Source organism: Cricetulus griseus (assembly GCF_003668045.3).
Source record: "Cricetulus griseus strain 17A/GY chromosome 1 unlocalized genomic scaffold, alternate assembly CriGri-PICRH-1.0 chr1_1, whole genome shotgun sequence".
Taxonomy (NCBI): Eukaryota; Metazoa; Chordata; class Mammalia; order Rodentia; family Cricetidae; genus Cricetulus; species Cricetulus griseus.
In genome coordinates, this window is record NW_023276807.1 from 137,681,354 (window position 1) to 137,694,848 (window position 13,495).

General features: G+C 36.4%; 1 protein-coding gene across 1 annotated transcript in view; it reads right to left on the reverse strand.

The window, feature by feature from the left end:
• Gabra2 (gamma-aminobutyric acid type A receptor subunit alpha2) overlaps positions 1–13,495 on the reverse strand; it is a 134,934-nt gene that overhangs the window by 1,429 nt on the left and 120,010 nt on the right. The gene's annotated exons all lie outside the window — the stretch shown is intronic.

Below are 13,495 nucleotides of genomic sequence, written 5' to 3' on the forward strand. Positions count from 1 at the left end.
TCTCTGTGTTCACTACATACAAACCCCTGTGGTATAGCTTTGGTTTTCTAAATATTCGCTTGTTAGTATACCATTGAGCATCTCATGCCTTGCCTATACACTATTCCTAAAATAATCTTTGTCTCTTACATATTCATTCTCAGAATACTTAAATTTGTGTCTGTCATAACACTTATTGAACTATATAGGCAATTTCTTTACTTGTGACTATTTAATTGACATCTTCTGTTCTCATTAGTATCTTAATTCAATGAGGTCTAAAGGTATCTCTGCCTTGCTGATTTTTGTAACCTCAGCACATGACATGAAACTTCCCCATAAATATCTTTCATAGGGTAAGCATAGCACATGTATGATAACCGGAACCTGAAAATACAAATACTAGTTATCTGTTACTACACAATATAAGTATAATTATGATTTATCTGCATGCCAAAAAGTGAGCCAGCAATTAGTAACCTAAAAGGTAGAAAGCAAGTTCCAATTTACACCCATGTTATTAGTTTAGGAACGAGGGCTAGGGAAGTTTTCTGGTATGGCAAGGATACCTTTCCCTGAAATGTTGGGGGGAAATGTCATAGCAGTAAAAAGTGTCATTTTTCCAAACACCTGCAATGACTTTCTGCCTGAAAATTTTGTTAGAATTTTTGGATTGAAGTATTTTCCCCCTAAATGCCCTAGTTGAGAATTATATCACTCTGCCCAACTTCAAAAAGTATTCAACAATACAGGAAATTAATAACATATAGTGGCTCTGCTGTTATTTTAAAAAATATATCTAAATCGCAGTTTTAAAAAAATCCAATAGAGCTTAAAGGGAACAAGAGCCTTGAGAAAAAGCATTTGCTCACTCTCTGCTCTGGCTTCCTGCTGGAAGAAAGAGAGAAGTAATGATAAGATCACTACACTGACTCTCTGTGATAAACAGTTTAACGTATGCCATATTTAGATTATGGAATCATTCTTTCCCAAGAGAAGAGGAATGACAATTCTTACCTATAATAAGCTAGAAAATGGTCAATGAGAAAATGATACAGTCTTTTATTTTATATATATATATATATATATATGTACATGTATATATATATATATGTTATATAATTTATTATGTATTTAGGGAAGTCTACCAAAACAATGAATTAAAAAAACTCAGGTAAGTTTCATTAAATAGGACATTAAAATGAGACTAGATATTATGGTATAAGAGTTAAGACAGTTAGCAAAAGATATAGTTTGTTGCAGTAAGGGTTTAAATAGAAAGGATATTTTAATTTTTACTGATGGTTTTTTCAGTTGTAAATGTATAAAATTAATAGTAAAATCCCTAATGGATGGGGAAAAAGGTATAAAATATACATCAATGGCAAATAAACAAAAGGTTTCTACCAGTGGTCACTAACCAAATATCAGCCTGGGTATTTCTGTGTCTTTTCCTGTTTGTTTTGTCATAGTACTGCAGACTCTAAGAAAAAGAAAAAAACTGACATTTCTAATAAGTGCTTGGAATTTTTATTGTCGTACTGAAAAAGAAAAAAGTGAATCTTATTTTTATTCATTGTAGAAAGTATGGTTTTAATATCTAACATGCTCAAATCAGAGGTCTAAGCAGGAAACCAATGGTTGACTTGCCTTGAAAACACTCCCTTGGAATAGAAACTTTACCATTTTCACATCAGCAGCAAGGAAAGTCTACACACCCTACCTTTTGGCTGGTGAACTCTAACCAGCTCACTCAATAATGTATAATACAACTACGGTGTGCTGTCTTCTCTAATTCTAGACATAGCATACACAGCTTCCCTGGCTCGTGATGTCTTGCTTAAAGGGAATATTGTTCTTCTCAGTGCAGTTAAAAAGTTATTCTAAATAATTTCAAGTTCTTCTTTCTTTAAAAGTAAATATACATAGTGAAATATGCTATTGAGTTGATAGCGTACTTATAACATGAATAAATTTTAATGAAATTAGATTACACTGACTAGGAGAACTTCTCCCTGGTGGCTAGCTTTCAGAGTGCTGGGAGGTACTGTGCAGCCCAGTGTAGGGGAAAAGACATGATATGTCTCATCCAGATTGGCCCTATATACTAAAATACTAACTTGCCAGACAAGACGGTGTAAGCACCACCAAACACTTTCTGATAGGATCTGAAACTTGCTCCACAAGAGGGAATTTATAATTGGTATTGGGGTGGCAGGTGAAGAACTCATAGCCCTAGGGAGGTACTGTTACTTAGATCAGTAATTAATCTGTCAATCTGACTTTGAACTATGTATGTTGATGCCCATAATTATGTACTGCTTTCAACATTAGATTTATTCCATTTTGTACTGGGCAGTGATTAATCCAGACACTCATATTTGATCAAACTGCTGAGAATAAATGAATATAGGTGCTGACCCCTAATTGGGAATCTCTAGCAATCCCCTATTCTAAGATTCAGGGAATATCACAAAAGAGAAAAGAGAAAGAATGTAAGAATCAGTGGAATGGAAGCAATCCTGTGACATGCTGATTTTAAGACATGACATGACCTTGTAATATGAACTCAGCAGCTGCAGTTCCCTGCAGAAAGTTTGGACTTACTTAATCAAGGTAATCAAAATTCCAGCATTGATGGGGAAAGGGCTCATGAGGATCTATCCCTAGCTGAGGACCTACTGCACTTGATAATTCCTGGAAAAGGGAGAGCTTGGGAGTGTGGCCACTCTGCATTTGTAAGGATTCAGGCATTTTGCTGGCCTGCCCTGTCACCTGGCAGAATTCACTCAGGCAGTACTCTGATCATCCCAGGGTTCCATGGTTGCCTAGTCTGAACACAGATGCAAATAAACCCTTTAAAAGAAAGACTACTGCCCACTTTTACTCTCTTTGCCTCTCTCCTGCTATTTCCCTGGAGGAGACGAGACTTTTCCTGTCTTCCTCTTTTCTTCTGTCTACCCTCTGTCTGTCTCTGTGTCTCTTTACTTTTTTTTCTCTTTTCTTCTCCCTCCCTTCCCTTTCTAATAAAACTCTCTTAAGCTCTATCTGCCTGGCATGTTTGTCCCCCCACTTTGGTCACCCTCGCCTGTCATGGAATTGACCAGGGTTCCCCTCACACTTTATCATAACAGTATTATATAATCTACACACAGGGTAACAACAATGAGACATAGTAGGATATAAACAACATAACATTTAGTTGCCATCAAGTTCAGAGGGAATATTGGTGTATTTCTAGTGGGAATTGGAGGGAGATAAGCAATGGATATGCTCAGACACATGTTATAATGTGTGACCTTCTCAAAGAATTGACAAAAACATTTTAAAATTATCTTGGAAGTACAATATATATGGTATATATTGACTTTACAATTCCTTTTTACACCATTTTAAGATATAAATTTGTTAGCTATATGACCAAAGAATATCCACATATAAATCATTACCAGAAGCTGTATGTTGTCTGCTGCAATATTGACTGCTATTAACAAGAGTAGATCTGAGAGAAACATTACTACAAAGAGATATTTGAATATTATTCAGGCTGTGAATCAAGATGAACCCCTGTTGAATATGTCAGGAGACACTGACCTCTCTCAGCTGTACTTAAGTTTGTGTTTAATTCTTGGGTTTACCTACACATTTGAAAAGAAAGTATCAAATAAAACATATTGTACTAACTGTACTAAACTGAACTGATTGCCATGAAGGCATTCTGGCATGTTTTTACACGGTTTTGATTCTTCAGAAAAATGGAAAAGTTCTAATTCTTCTACTACTTATTTCCCTATAGTCTAACTTAATATTATTTTCAATATTCAGGCACTGAATAAGTCCTTCTCTGTCACTTGGAAGGCTATTCAAGAAAACAGAATGACACAAATCCATTAAATTTATTAATGAACTTAACTAGCAAGAGAATTGGAGACAAATGTAATTAAACAGTGATACATTTAAGTAATTTTAAGAAATTACTAGTACCTATGTATAGAAGACCAATGAAAAGAAATCTGTACAGCATTCGATCACTCTATGTCACCTTACTTTTGTTTATTTGGGGGTAATTAATACAGAAATCATCCAGATATAAGCTCAACTTAAGAGTATCCACTTGCTGGCCAATGCCACATACCTTAGCCTGTGCATGGTGCCACAGTTCAGTCAATATCTCATAATTAAACTGTACTAATCCTCAAGTCAGTTATACTGGAGTTCATACTATTGTTATATTAGCAATGACAAAGCTTCGATTCATACTCAGTGAGGCATGACTTCCTACAGCTTGCCTTCAGTGGCCTTTCCATGTCTTACCATAGCATGATGGCACTTGTCTCTATAATAAAACATACATGTTCTTTTTCCATCCCTTTTCATTTAATTGTAAGCAGAGTGAAAGAACAGAATGTCCTGAGGAGACCCTAGCATTGTTGTTGGCCCAAAGCAGACTCGGAAATGCAAGATGGTAGGATTCTATGAAAAAACAAGTTTAAATAAAATTTTTAAATGTAATGTAAGGGAATATGCTTTATAGGACAAAATAAATACTTGTTAGGTAGTAATAAAATCAACAGCATATTCACAATTCTAATACATTATTATCTCAGATGACACAATTTCACTATAGAGAGTGGTAGAAGCGTGGCACTGAACAAGTAACCTCAACTTCTATGTGGTGTTGGGCAAGGTGTGTTTGGGTTGTGTTCAAATAACAACGGATCAAGGGTGGGATTTATGACCAATCAACAAATAGTGCATTTTTATATATCTCTTGGAAAACAATAAACTATTACACTGTTATACAATATGTTGACATCTCAGTTGCCAGTGAAGTAAAATGAAACAAAAGAGGAATATAACAAATCTCATCACTGTGTGGGATGGATGGACACTCTCCTATGTACCTGTTGTTGGGTTGCTCCTGCCCCAGTGAATGGTCACATACTCACATGCATATAGGCAGCACTAATTGGATACAAGGATCATTAAAAACAAAAATTAATCACAAAGAGAATATGAATCTTGGAAAGAGAGAATAGGGACACTATGGGGAGTGGGAAGAAGAGACTGATCAAAGGATAGGACACTATATGTTCTTGGAACTTTCACATAATAAAAATTTTATCAAAATTGAGAAGGAAAATTATATTTCATAAGATTCAAAATGTTTTGAGTTTATTACACTACCGTGAACTGTTGATACATATTTAAAATGTCAAATCTAGAAGAATCTTGATTGCTGATTCCAAAGGATTTTTTGGATAATTGTTTTACAAATTTGTCATCCTTTACATGGTAGAGAAATAACATACTAGCAAATTGAATACATTATCTAGTTAAAATATGGGCATCACTCAGAAGATGTTACATATGAATTAAAATAACTATAATGCAGTTTCAGAAATTGGCCCTTACAGTAAGCATATGAGATTTCCTATCAAATAGTCAATATAGCAGATCCTGAAGGAAAAACATAAGTTTCCATAGGCTCTTTCTACCATGCCATGTTGTCCTTTTACAGTTTTTAATGGCGACTGGAAAGTCCTGTTTGTAGAACAGCAGCATGCTCCCTGGCCAGGTAACACTACCATTAACTGACTAAGCATCCTGACTGAGAAAAAATTATACTTACAGAAGAGTGTGTGAAGGTACTCTAAAGGCTTTGCTTGGCTTAAACTGGACCATGAGAAAGCTATATACTTGGACCATATTAGTTTAGCTCCTTGAAGAATTGCCTTCACTGAGTTGTGTGTTAATATAATGCCTTCAGCTTTTATTGAAGGGGACTACAAGAAACATTGATATGAAATTCATTACAGCATTTATTGTGAAAAAGTTGACATCACTTGATATAGCACCCAGCTCACCCTAACATAACAGCAATTCTAATACAGGAAAAATCTTTTCTTTATGAAAATTTATTTTTCCTTTTTTAATTAAAAAGGTAACATTCCAAAAATTCCTACAAATTTGCTGAGTAAAAAACCTTAGAATGTGAAGCATAACTACTACAGCTGTGAAATGTCAGTGAGTCAGCTAATAGAGGATACTTGAACCTATTTTCTTCTATTCTCATTTTCGACTTCTACTTTATAATCTTAATATAAAGTATTATAATTTGATTACATAAATTACCTGTGATTATTTTGGAAAAAGACAATATCAGAACTGCAAAGAAGGGTCTGGAGATATGACTCAGTGATTAACAGCACTGGATACTCTTTCAGAGTTCATGGGTTCGATTCCCAGCACTCACATTGCAGCTCATAACCATCTCTAACTCCAGTTCTAGCTGATATGATGCCCTCTTCTGGACTCCATGGGCACCAGGTCCCTTGGCACACAGACATACATGCAGACAAAACATCCATACACAAAATAAGATAAAAATTTAAATCTATAAAAAATAAATGAATATGTACACTTTAAAATGTGGTGTTATCCCAATGGCAATCTATGCTGGAGAGGATGTGGAGAAAAAGGAACACTCCTCCATTGCTGGTGGGAGTGCGATCTTGTAAGACCACTCTGGAAATCAGTATGGCGGTTGCTCAGAAAAATGGGAATCAGTGTACCTCAAGATCCAGCCATTCCTCTCTTGGGTATATACCCAAATAGGGCATGTACTTACAACAAGGACATATGTTCAACCATGTTCATAGCAGCATTGTTTGTAATAGCCAGAACCTGGAAACAACCTAGATGCCCCTCTATTGAAGAATGGATTGAGAAAATGTGGTACATTTATACAATGGAGTACTACTCAGCAGAAAAAAGCAATGGAATCTTGAAATTCGCAGGCAAATGGATGGAACTAGAGGAAACCATCCTGAGTGAGGTAACCCAGTCACAAAAAGACAAGCAAGGTATGTACTCACTGATATATGAATTTTAGACATAGAACAAAAGACTACCAGTATATAATGCTCTTCACCAAAGAAACTAGGAAACATGAAGGACTCTAAGGGTTAAATGGTCCCCAGGAATGGAAGTGGCATGAACTCCCGAACTAATTGGGGGCATGAGGGTGGGGGGGAAGGAGCTGCTACAATAAGAGCAAGAGAAGAGGAGAAGAGGAGAGGAAATGGAGGGGCAGAAACATTGAGTTGGGGGAAGAATAGAGGAAAGAGAGCAAGATGAGAGATACGATATCAGAGGGAGCCACTGTAGGCCCGAGAAGGGATCAGGAACCAGGGAGATCTCCAGAGACCTACAAGGATGACACGATCTGACAATCCAGGCAATGGTGGAGAGGATAACCTAAAAACCCTCCCCCTAAAATGAGATTGATGACTTCTCTTTATGCCATCCTAGAGCCCTCACCCAGTGGCTGATGGAAACAGAGACAGACATCCACAGATATACAATGAGCCGAAATCGGGAATTTAGTTGAAGAGAGGGAGGAATGAAGAACGAAGGGGTCTGTACTAGGATGGAGAAACCCACAGGAACTGTTGGCCTGAACAAGGGAGAGCACATCGACCCCAGATGCTGTCGAGGAGGCCAGTACAAGGGAGAGCACATCGACCCCAGATGCTGTCGAGGAGGCCAGTACAAGACTGATCCAGACCCCTGAACATGGATGTCAATAAGGAGGCCTCTGCACTCCAGGGAGCCTCTGGTAGTGGATTAGTATTTTTCCCTGGTGCAAGAAGGGACTTTGAGAGCCCATCCCATATGAAGGGTTACACTCTGGCCCTGGACACATGGGGAAGGGCCCAGGACCAGCATAGGAAGACTTGGTGGACTTTGCAGAGCCCCAGTTGAGGGCCCTACCCTGCCTGGGGAGTGGTGGGTGATGGGGTGGGGTGGCTGGGGGTGGGGGAGGAAGTTTGGGGTGAGGGAGGGAGAGGAGAAGGGACTTGAAATAAGCTTGTTCCCTAACTAGAACTAATAAAATAAAATAAAATTTAAAAAAAAATCTAGAGATGCTAGGGATAAAAGGATATAGATCAGTAGAGTAAAGGACATATTTGACAAACTTACAAGCAACATTGTCTAAGTGGAATAAAAATGTAAAGCATTTCTTTTAAAACCAGGAAGCTATGGCATCTATTTCCTCAACTATTATTCAATATGGAACCTTGAGTCTTAGCTATTACAGAGAGAGAGAGAGAGAGAGAGAGAGAGAGAGAGAGAGAGAGAGAGAGAGAGAGGCTAACAAAAGGATAGAAATAGGACAAAAAGAAGTCAAACTAGTTTACACAAAATGTGACCCTCCCGTCTCCACTATGAAGAAAAAAATTATCCATGAGATGTGGTTTGGAGGAGCAAGCAAAACATATAAAACATATACCGTATTAAGTAAGGGGATAGGGTGGGGGTGGGGGGACTGGGAACAGTTTACATGGGGTGGAGAAGAAGGATCAGGAAATGTAGAGGTTGGGGTGGGAGGGCTATCTTAATCTAAGAATCTATAGGAAAATTCTATGTAAACCTACTACTCTATTAACTTAATATTTTTATTTAAATCTTATTTTAGTGTCAGATATGGGGTTCCTCCCTATAAGTTGTTGGCTGGAGAGGATCTCCAAACAATGTAAGATATTATTACTGTGCTCACTCAACAGAACTGGCACATTCAGTTGAGGCAGCCCCAAGCCTACCCCTAACTCCCACATCAAGGCTGAACAAGATATCCCACCATATGGGATTGGCTTCAAAAAGCCAGCTCATGCACTGATAGTAAAGAAATTAATCAACAAAGTAAAAAGGAAATCTTCAAATAAGACAAAATATTTAAAATACATATTATCTAATATAGAGTGCTATACACTATATATTGAATATTCCATACATATATATGGAAATAACAGCAAACACACCAAATTAAAAAGAGACATAGGACCTTAGTAAACAAATTGAAAAGAATATATAGAAATTCCAATAGGTACTTGAAAAGATGCTTTGTCATAAAATGGCTAGGATTAGAATAACAGGGATTACATAATTTGCAATCTCAGACTTGGTGGTTTATACTTACTATCCTACACTTAGGGATCTCTTCTATTTTGATTTCTACTGCCATGGTAAATACCTGAATAAAACCAACTTGTGAAAGAAAAAAAAATGTGGTGTTATTTACAAGTTATTAGAGTGACTCACAGGACAATGGCTCACTCCATAATTTTGGGTACTGCATTATTATATCTGTATTTTGTGTGGTCTATTATCTTGTGCATTCTCTGCTTTTGTTGGCCAGTTTCAGCTTACTGTCTCTGATTTATAAGTGAAAAACAATTTCAGGGAATTGAATTGAAGCTAACAAAGTTTGAAAAGAGTGCTAAGGTCAGCTATGTGCAAGAGTATGCTAGGTGACACAAGATACAATAGCTAATAAGACAAACCATAATTCTCTTAAGTTTCCTAATTTAGTGGTAAAAAAATTATTTATAATAAAACTGTAATTTAGTGAAACTGGCACAAATAAAATCAGCGCCTAGTGCTCTGGAAAAGCAGTAGTGTTCAATTTATGTAAGTCTGAAAAATTAGAGGTTAAAACAAGACATTTAGACAAACTGAAGTCAAGGAAGAAAAGAGGATATCACACCAAGAAGATGAAGCATATTAAATATTAGAGACATGAAGACACATGAAATTTTGAAGGAAATGACTGTGATTTGTAATTGGTAAAGGTAAAAATATAAGCACCAACCCTGGATAGCTTATATTTCAGATTCAAGACTTGTGAAATGTGTGTCCCTAGCCAAGTAATTTTACTAAAATAATCCTCAGACTTAAAGATATCTATGCACTTATCAGAACAAAGACCCAACACTTTTAAGAAAATTATGCCTATCTTTCTTCATATTAAGTAAACCACATATTTGGAGCATATTGGCCTTTAATTACTATTGGAGGTAATTCATTATAGAGATGAAAAGTCAAAGGATTTGCATTATGTTGTAGCTAACTTTAAGGTGTCAATTTGAATTGAAAAACATGACTAAAGGCAGGAACTCAGTAAACAATCTGTAAAATAGTGTTGAGATACATCTTGAGCTTTATAGGAAGGATAATGAGCATGAGCTAATATGAGATGCCGAGAAATAACTCCTATTTGTTGGAATGTGACATCATGCTATGCCCCTGACTGAGGTGCCAATTCCGGATAAGTACCTAGACATGCGCTTAGAAATGATAAAGAAGAAGACTGGGTTTTATTTTCTTTGCTTGACTGTTGTCTCTTTTTCTTTTTTTTTTATTTCTTGTGTGTGTGCCGGGTGTAGGAGCTGCTAACATCCATGTTCATTAACTATTACATTATTGCCTATTCATAATAATTTTACAGGCATCAGTTTTACATACTAACACTAGGCTTTCCAGTTCCTGAGAACTACTAAGTGAATCTGAGTTACAGTTTCTGCTGCCATTTCATTGTTAAGAACATTGAGTCAAGAGACTTTCCCATGGGGTACATACAGTTCATCATGATGACACATATCAGCAGCAGCTTCTCTGTCCCAACTTTCTACATTCTTGAGTTTTTAATTAAAAAATTAGTTCATTCATTAATTAATTTAGGTTTTTATGTGTGTGGGTGTTTTCTGAGCCATCTCTCCAGCCCTTGTCCTTGACGTTTTATCATAAAATTTGAAAATGCAACCATCATTTACATCTCAGCATAGGCAGTTCTCAAAGGATGCAATGTAAGAGTTAGGTGGAAACAACAAGGGAATAAGATGGGTGTGTGTGTGTGTGTGTGTGTCTATCACATATACATATAAAAATGTTGGATATGGCCACATATGTGATAGACATATATGTGATGTTTACACACATTTATATGGAAGATAAAAGAAAGGTGGTTTACAGTACAGATGTGATGCTGAACTGTAATACAAGAGTACTGGTTATAGAGTTCTGAAATGTAAATATTTGAATAATTCATACCATATTTACTGAATATGTACAATATGTAAGATGTTGTGCAAAAGAACAGAAGTAAATGATTTTTTTAAAAATAACTATTCTGTCATTATGGTGATTGGGAGACTTAAAGCACAAACATTCAATCACAAAGAAGGATAAGGTTTTTCCAAAAATCAGGAAGCATACGTAGTTATACTTTTAATGAGACCCAATAATATTGGAAAGAAGTACTTAGAAATAACATCAAAAACTGAAATTTGTGTCAATAATGAGTAAGGATTATGATTTATGACAGCAAATGGACCGGTGATGTGTTTAATGTAGAAATTCCTGCAAATTTTGTCAGTACAACCTTGAACTTGAGAACCACATTGTAAACAATAAGACACAAATGAAAGCATCAAATAAGGCTGATGTGGCTTTCTCTGGGGAACAGGAGCATGATAGAGAAGCTCGATGCATCTGACTCTGGCAAAGGACTTCACAGTGTGGAATGAAGTGTGGCAGCTTCCAGGCTGTGAGAAGAGGCTCCTGCCACTATCGAAACACTTCATAATGAAAAGAGAAAATGTTGCCAAGTTGGACCCAAGACAGTGTCCTCAACATAGCAGCATAAGGCTCAGTGAGGATCCTGAGGGGAAGTGGGAAAACTCACAAGCTATTATATTAGAGAATGCCAGCTATGAGGCAGTGAAGGGAAGAATTTCAGGGTACAGAGGACTAAGAACTGAAGGGAAAGAAAATGACAGGGGAGAACTCATTTCACAGAGGTTAGGTGGTGAAAGGACAGTGGAATCTGTGGATGGGGTGGGGAGAGGCAATCATGTAAGATCTGGGGTTCCCATTGGCCTTTATGGCAAGTTAAATAAGCCTCTTCTCAGGAAAATCTGAATGGAGCAGTAAAATGGCAAGAGGTCATTTCCAAGAAAGAAAACAGGAAAGTAACAACTGGGCAGAGCAAGTCTGAGAAAGCAGGAGGTGGGGCTTCAGCAACAGAAGTGGAAGACTAGTTAGGGGCTTGAGAAGGGCCATAGGGAGGGTATAAGATTTTTAAGAAGTTCTTGGGGGCTCTCTAAACAGACATCTGTGTGTCCTTTTAAAATCTGACCCTTTGATCTAGATGTGCACTTTTAGATGGAAGTTTTCTTTGTTCATATCACAACTGAGACTAAAATGGTATAAAGGCCCATCAAGATCCTAGGGCTCAAAGGTAGCTGAAGCATAAATGTATGGCTTTGTTAATGTTTTATTTTGGAAAATAAATATCATTTTCACAATGCTGTGCATAAAGTCTAGATTCTAAACAGATAAAATTTAAGTACACATTTCTTATGTCTTTAACACACAGTATGGACATATATCTCTAAGTACGTTTTATGCCTGAAGTTAATACTCTGTATTTTATGAAACAAGGAATAGGCTCCATATGTTCTTTGTATTGACTGACAATACGGCTGTATTCACTTTCATTTTTAAATGCCAACACAGAGAAATACCTGTAGATAAGTGACTGGGAAAGGAAAAAAAATTCTGTATTTCAAGAAAACGATTACATCCCCCATAATCTAATTAAACTGAAGCAGAAGAAAGAATGTAGTCAAAAGTCTCTGGGCAGCTGGTCACCTCTTGGCACTCTACTTGATTTCCTTTCAGCTCTAAACACTTCCTTATTTTCAAGGTAACGAGAGGGAATGTATCTCCCATTTTATTTTAATAAGGAAATTTAATTATGTAAATCTACCATTGTGAAGTTATTAATATTTTTCAGTTAAGATAAGAGGTTCCTTTTTAGTGTATTACCATATTTATAATAAAAGGAATTTACTCAACAACATTGGAAGAGTCTATGGTGCACCTTCCTAGTCACACCATCTATGAAGAAAGTGTGTGTGTAAGCAATATACTTAAAGATAAGTAATCACATAGATAAAATGAAAAGCAATTTACCATATGGGAAATGAAAACAACACAAATCAACAATAAAACGTAATGGAAGTGCTGGAATTAACCAGAAGTTAAGCATAGAAAATTGATTAAGAATTAAGTCCCTTTCAATATCTCATCACTACTTCTGTTAGTAGGCAAACACAACTTACAAATAAACTAGCAACTATAATTAGAATTTCTATAGCTTGTGAATTAGAAAAAAGAACAAGTGTTTTAAACTGCAATATTCAAGCTTTGTGTCATTAAACTGTAATGTGGAATAGAAATTAAATATATAAATATGTACTTACATTCAAATAACTAAAGCAAAAAATCAAATCACAACAAAGGTGTCCCAAAAATTATAGAAAATTCATATATTATAGTATTCAAAGAAACTGCCCAAATAGAAGTTTCTACTGCTATGAAATCATTCATATCCGAGAGAGTATCCCTCTATGTGGAATGGGATGATATGATAGACTTGAGGATTCCCCATGGAAGGGGAATAGGTAGTTGGAGGGGGGCAGGGGAGGAGAGGAGGGAGAGGGACCTGGGATTGACATGTGAAACAAGCTTGTTTCTAATTTAAATTTAAAAGAGAAAAAAGCATTCATAGCACATTAGAATATATACAAAGTCTTTTCCTAAAGCAGATATCCATTTATTAAATTAGAAAGTCTATACACAAACATCCCATTAGCCTCCATACTTGAAG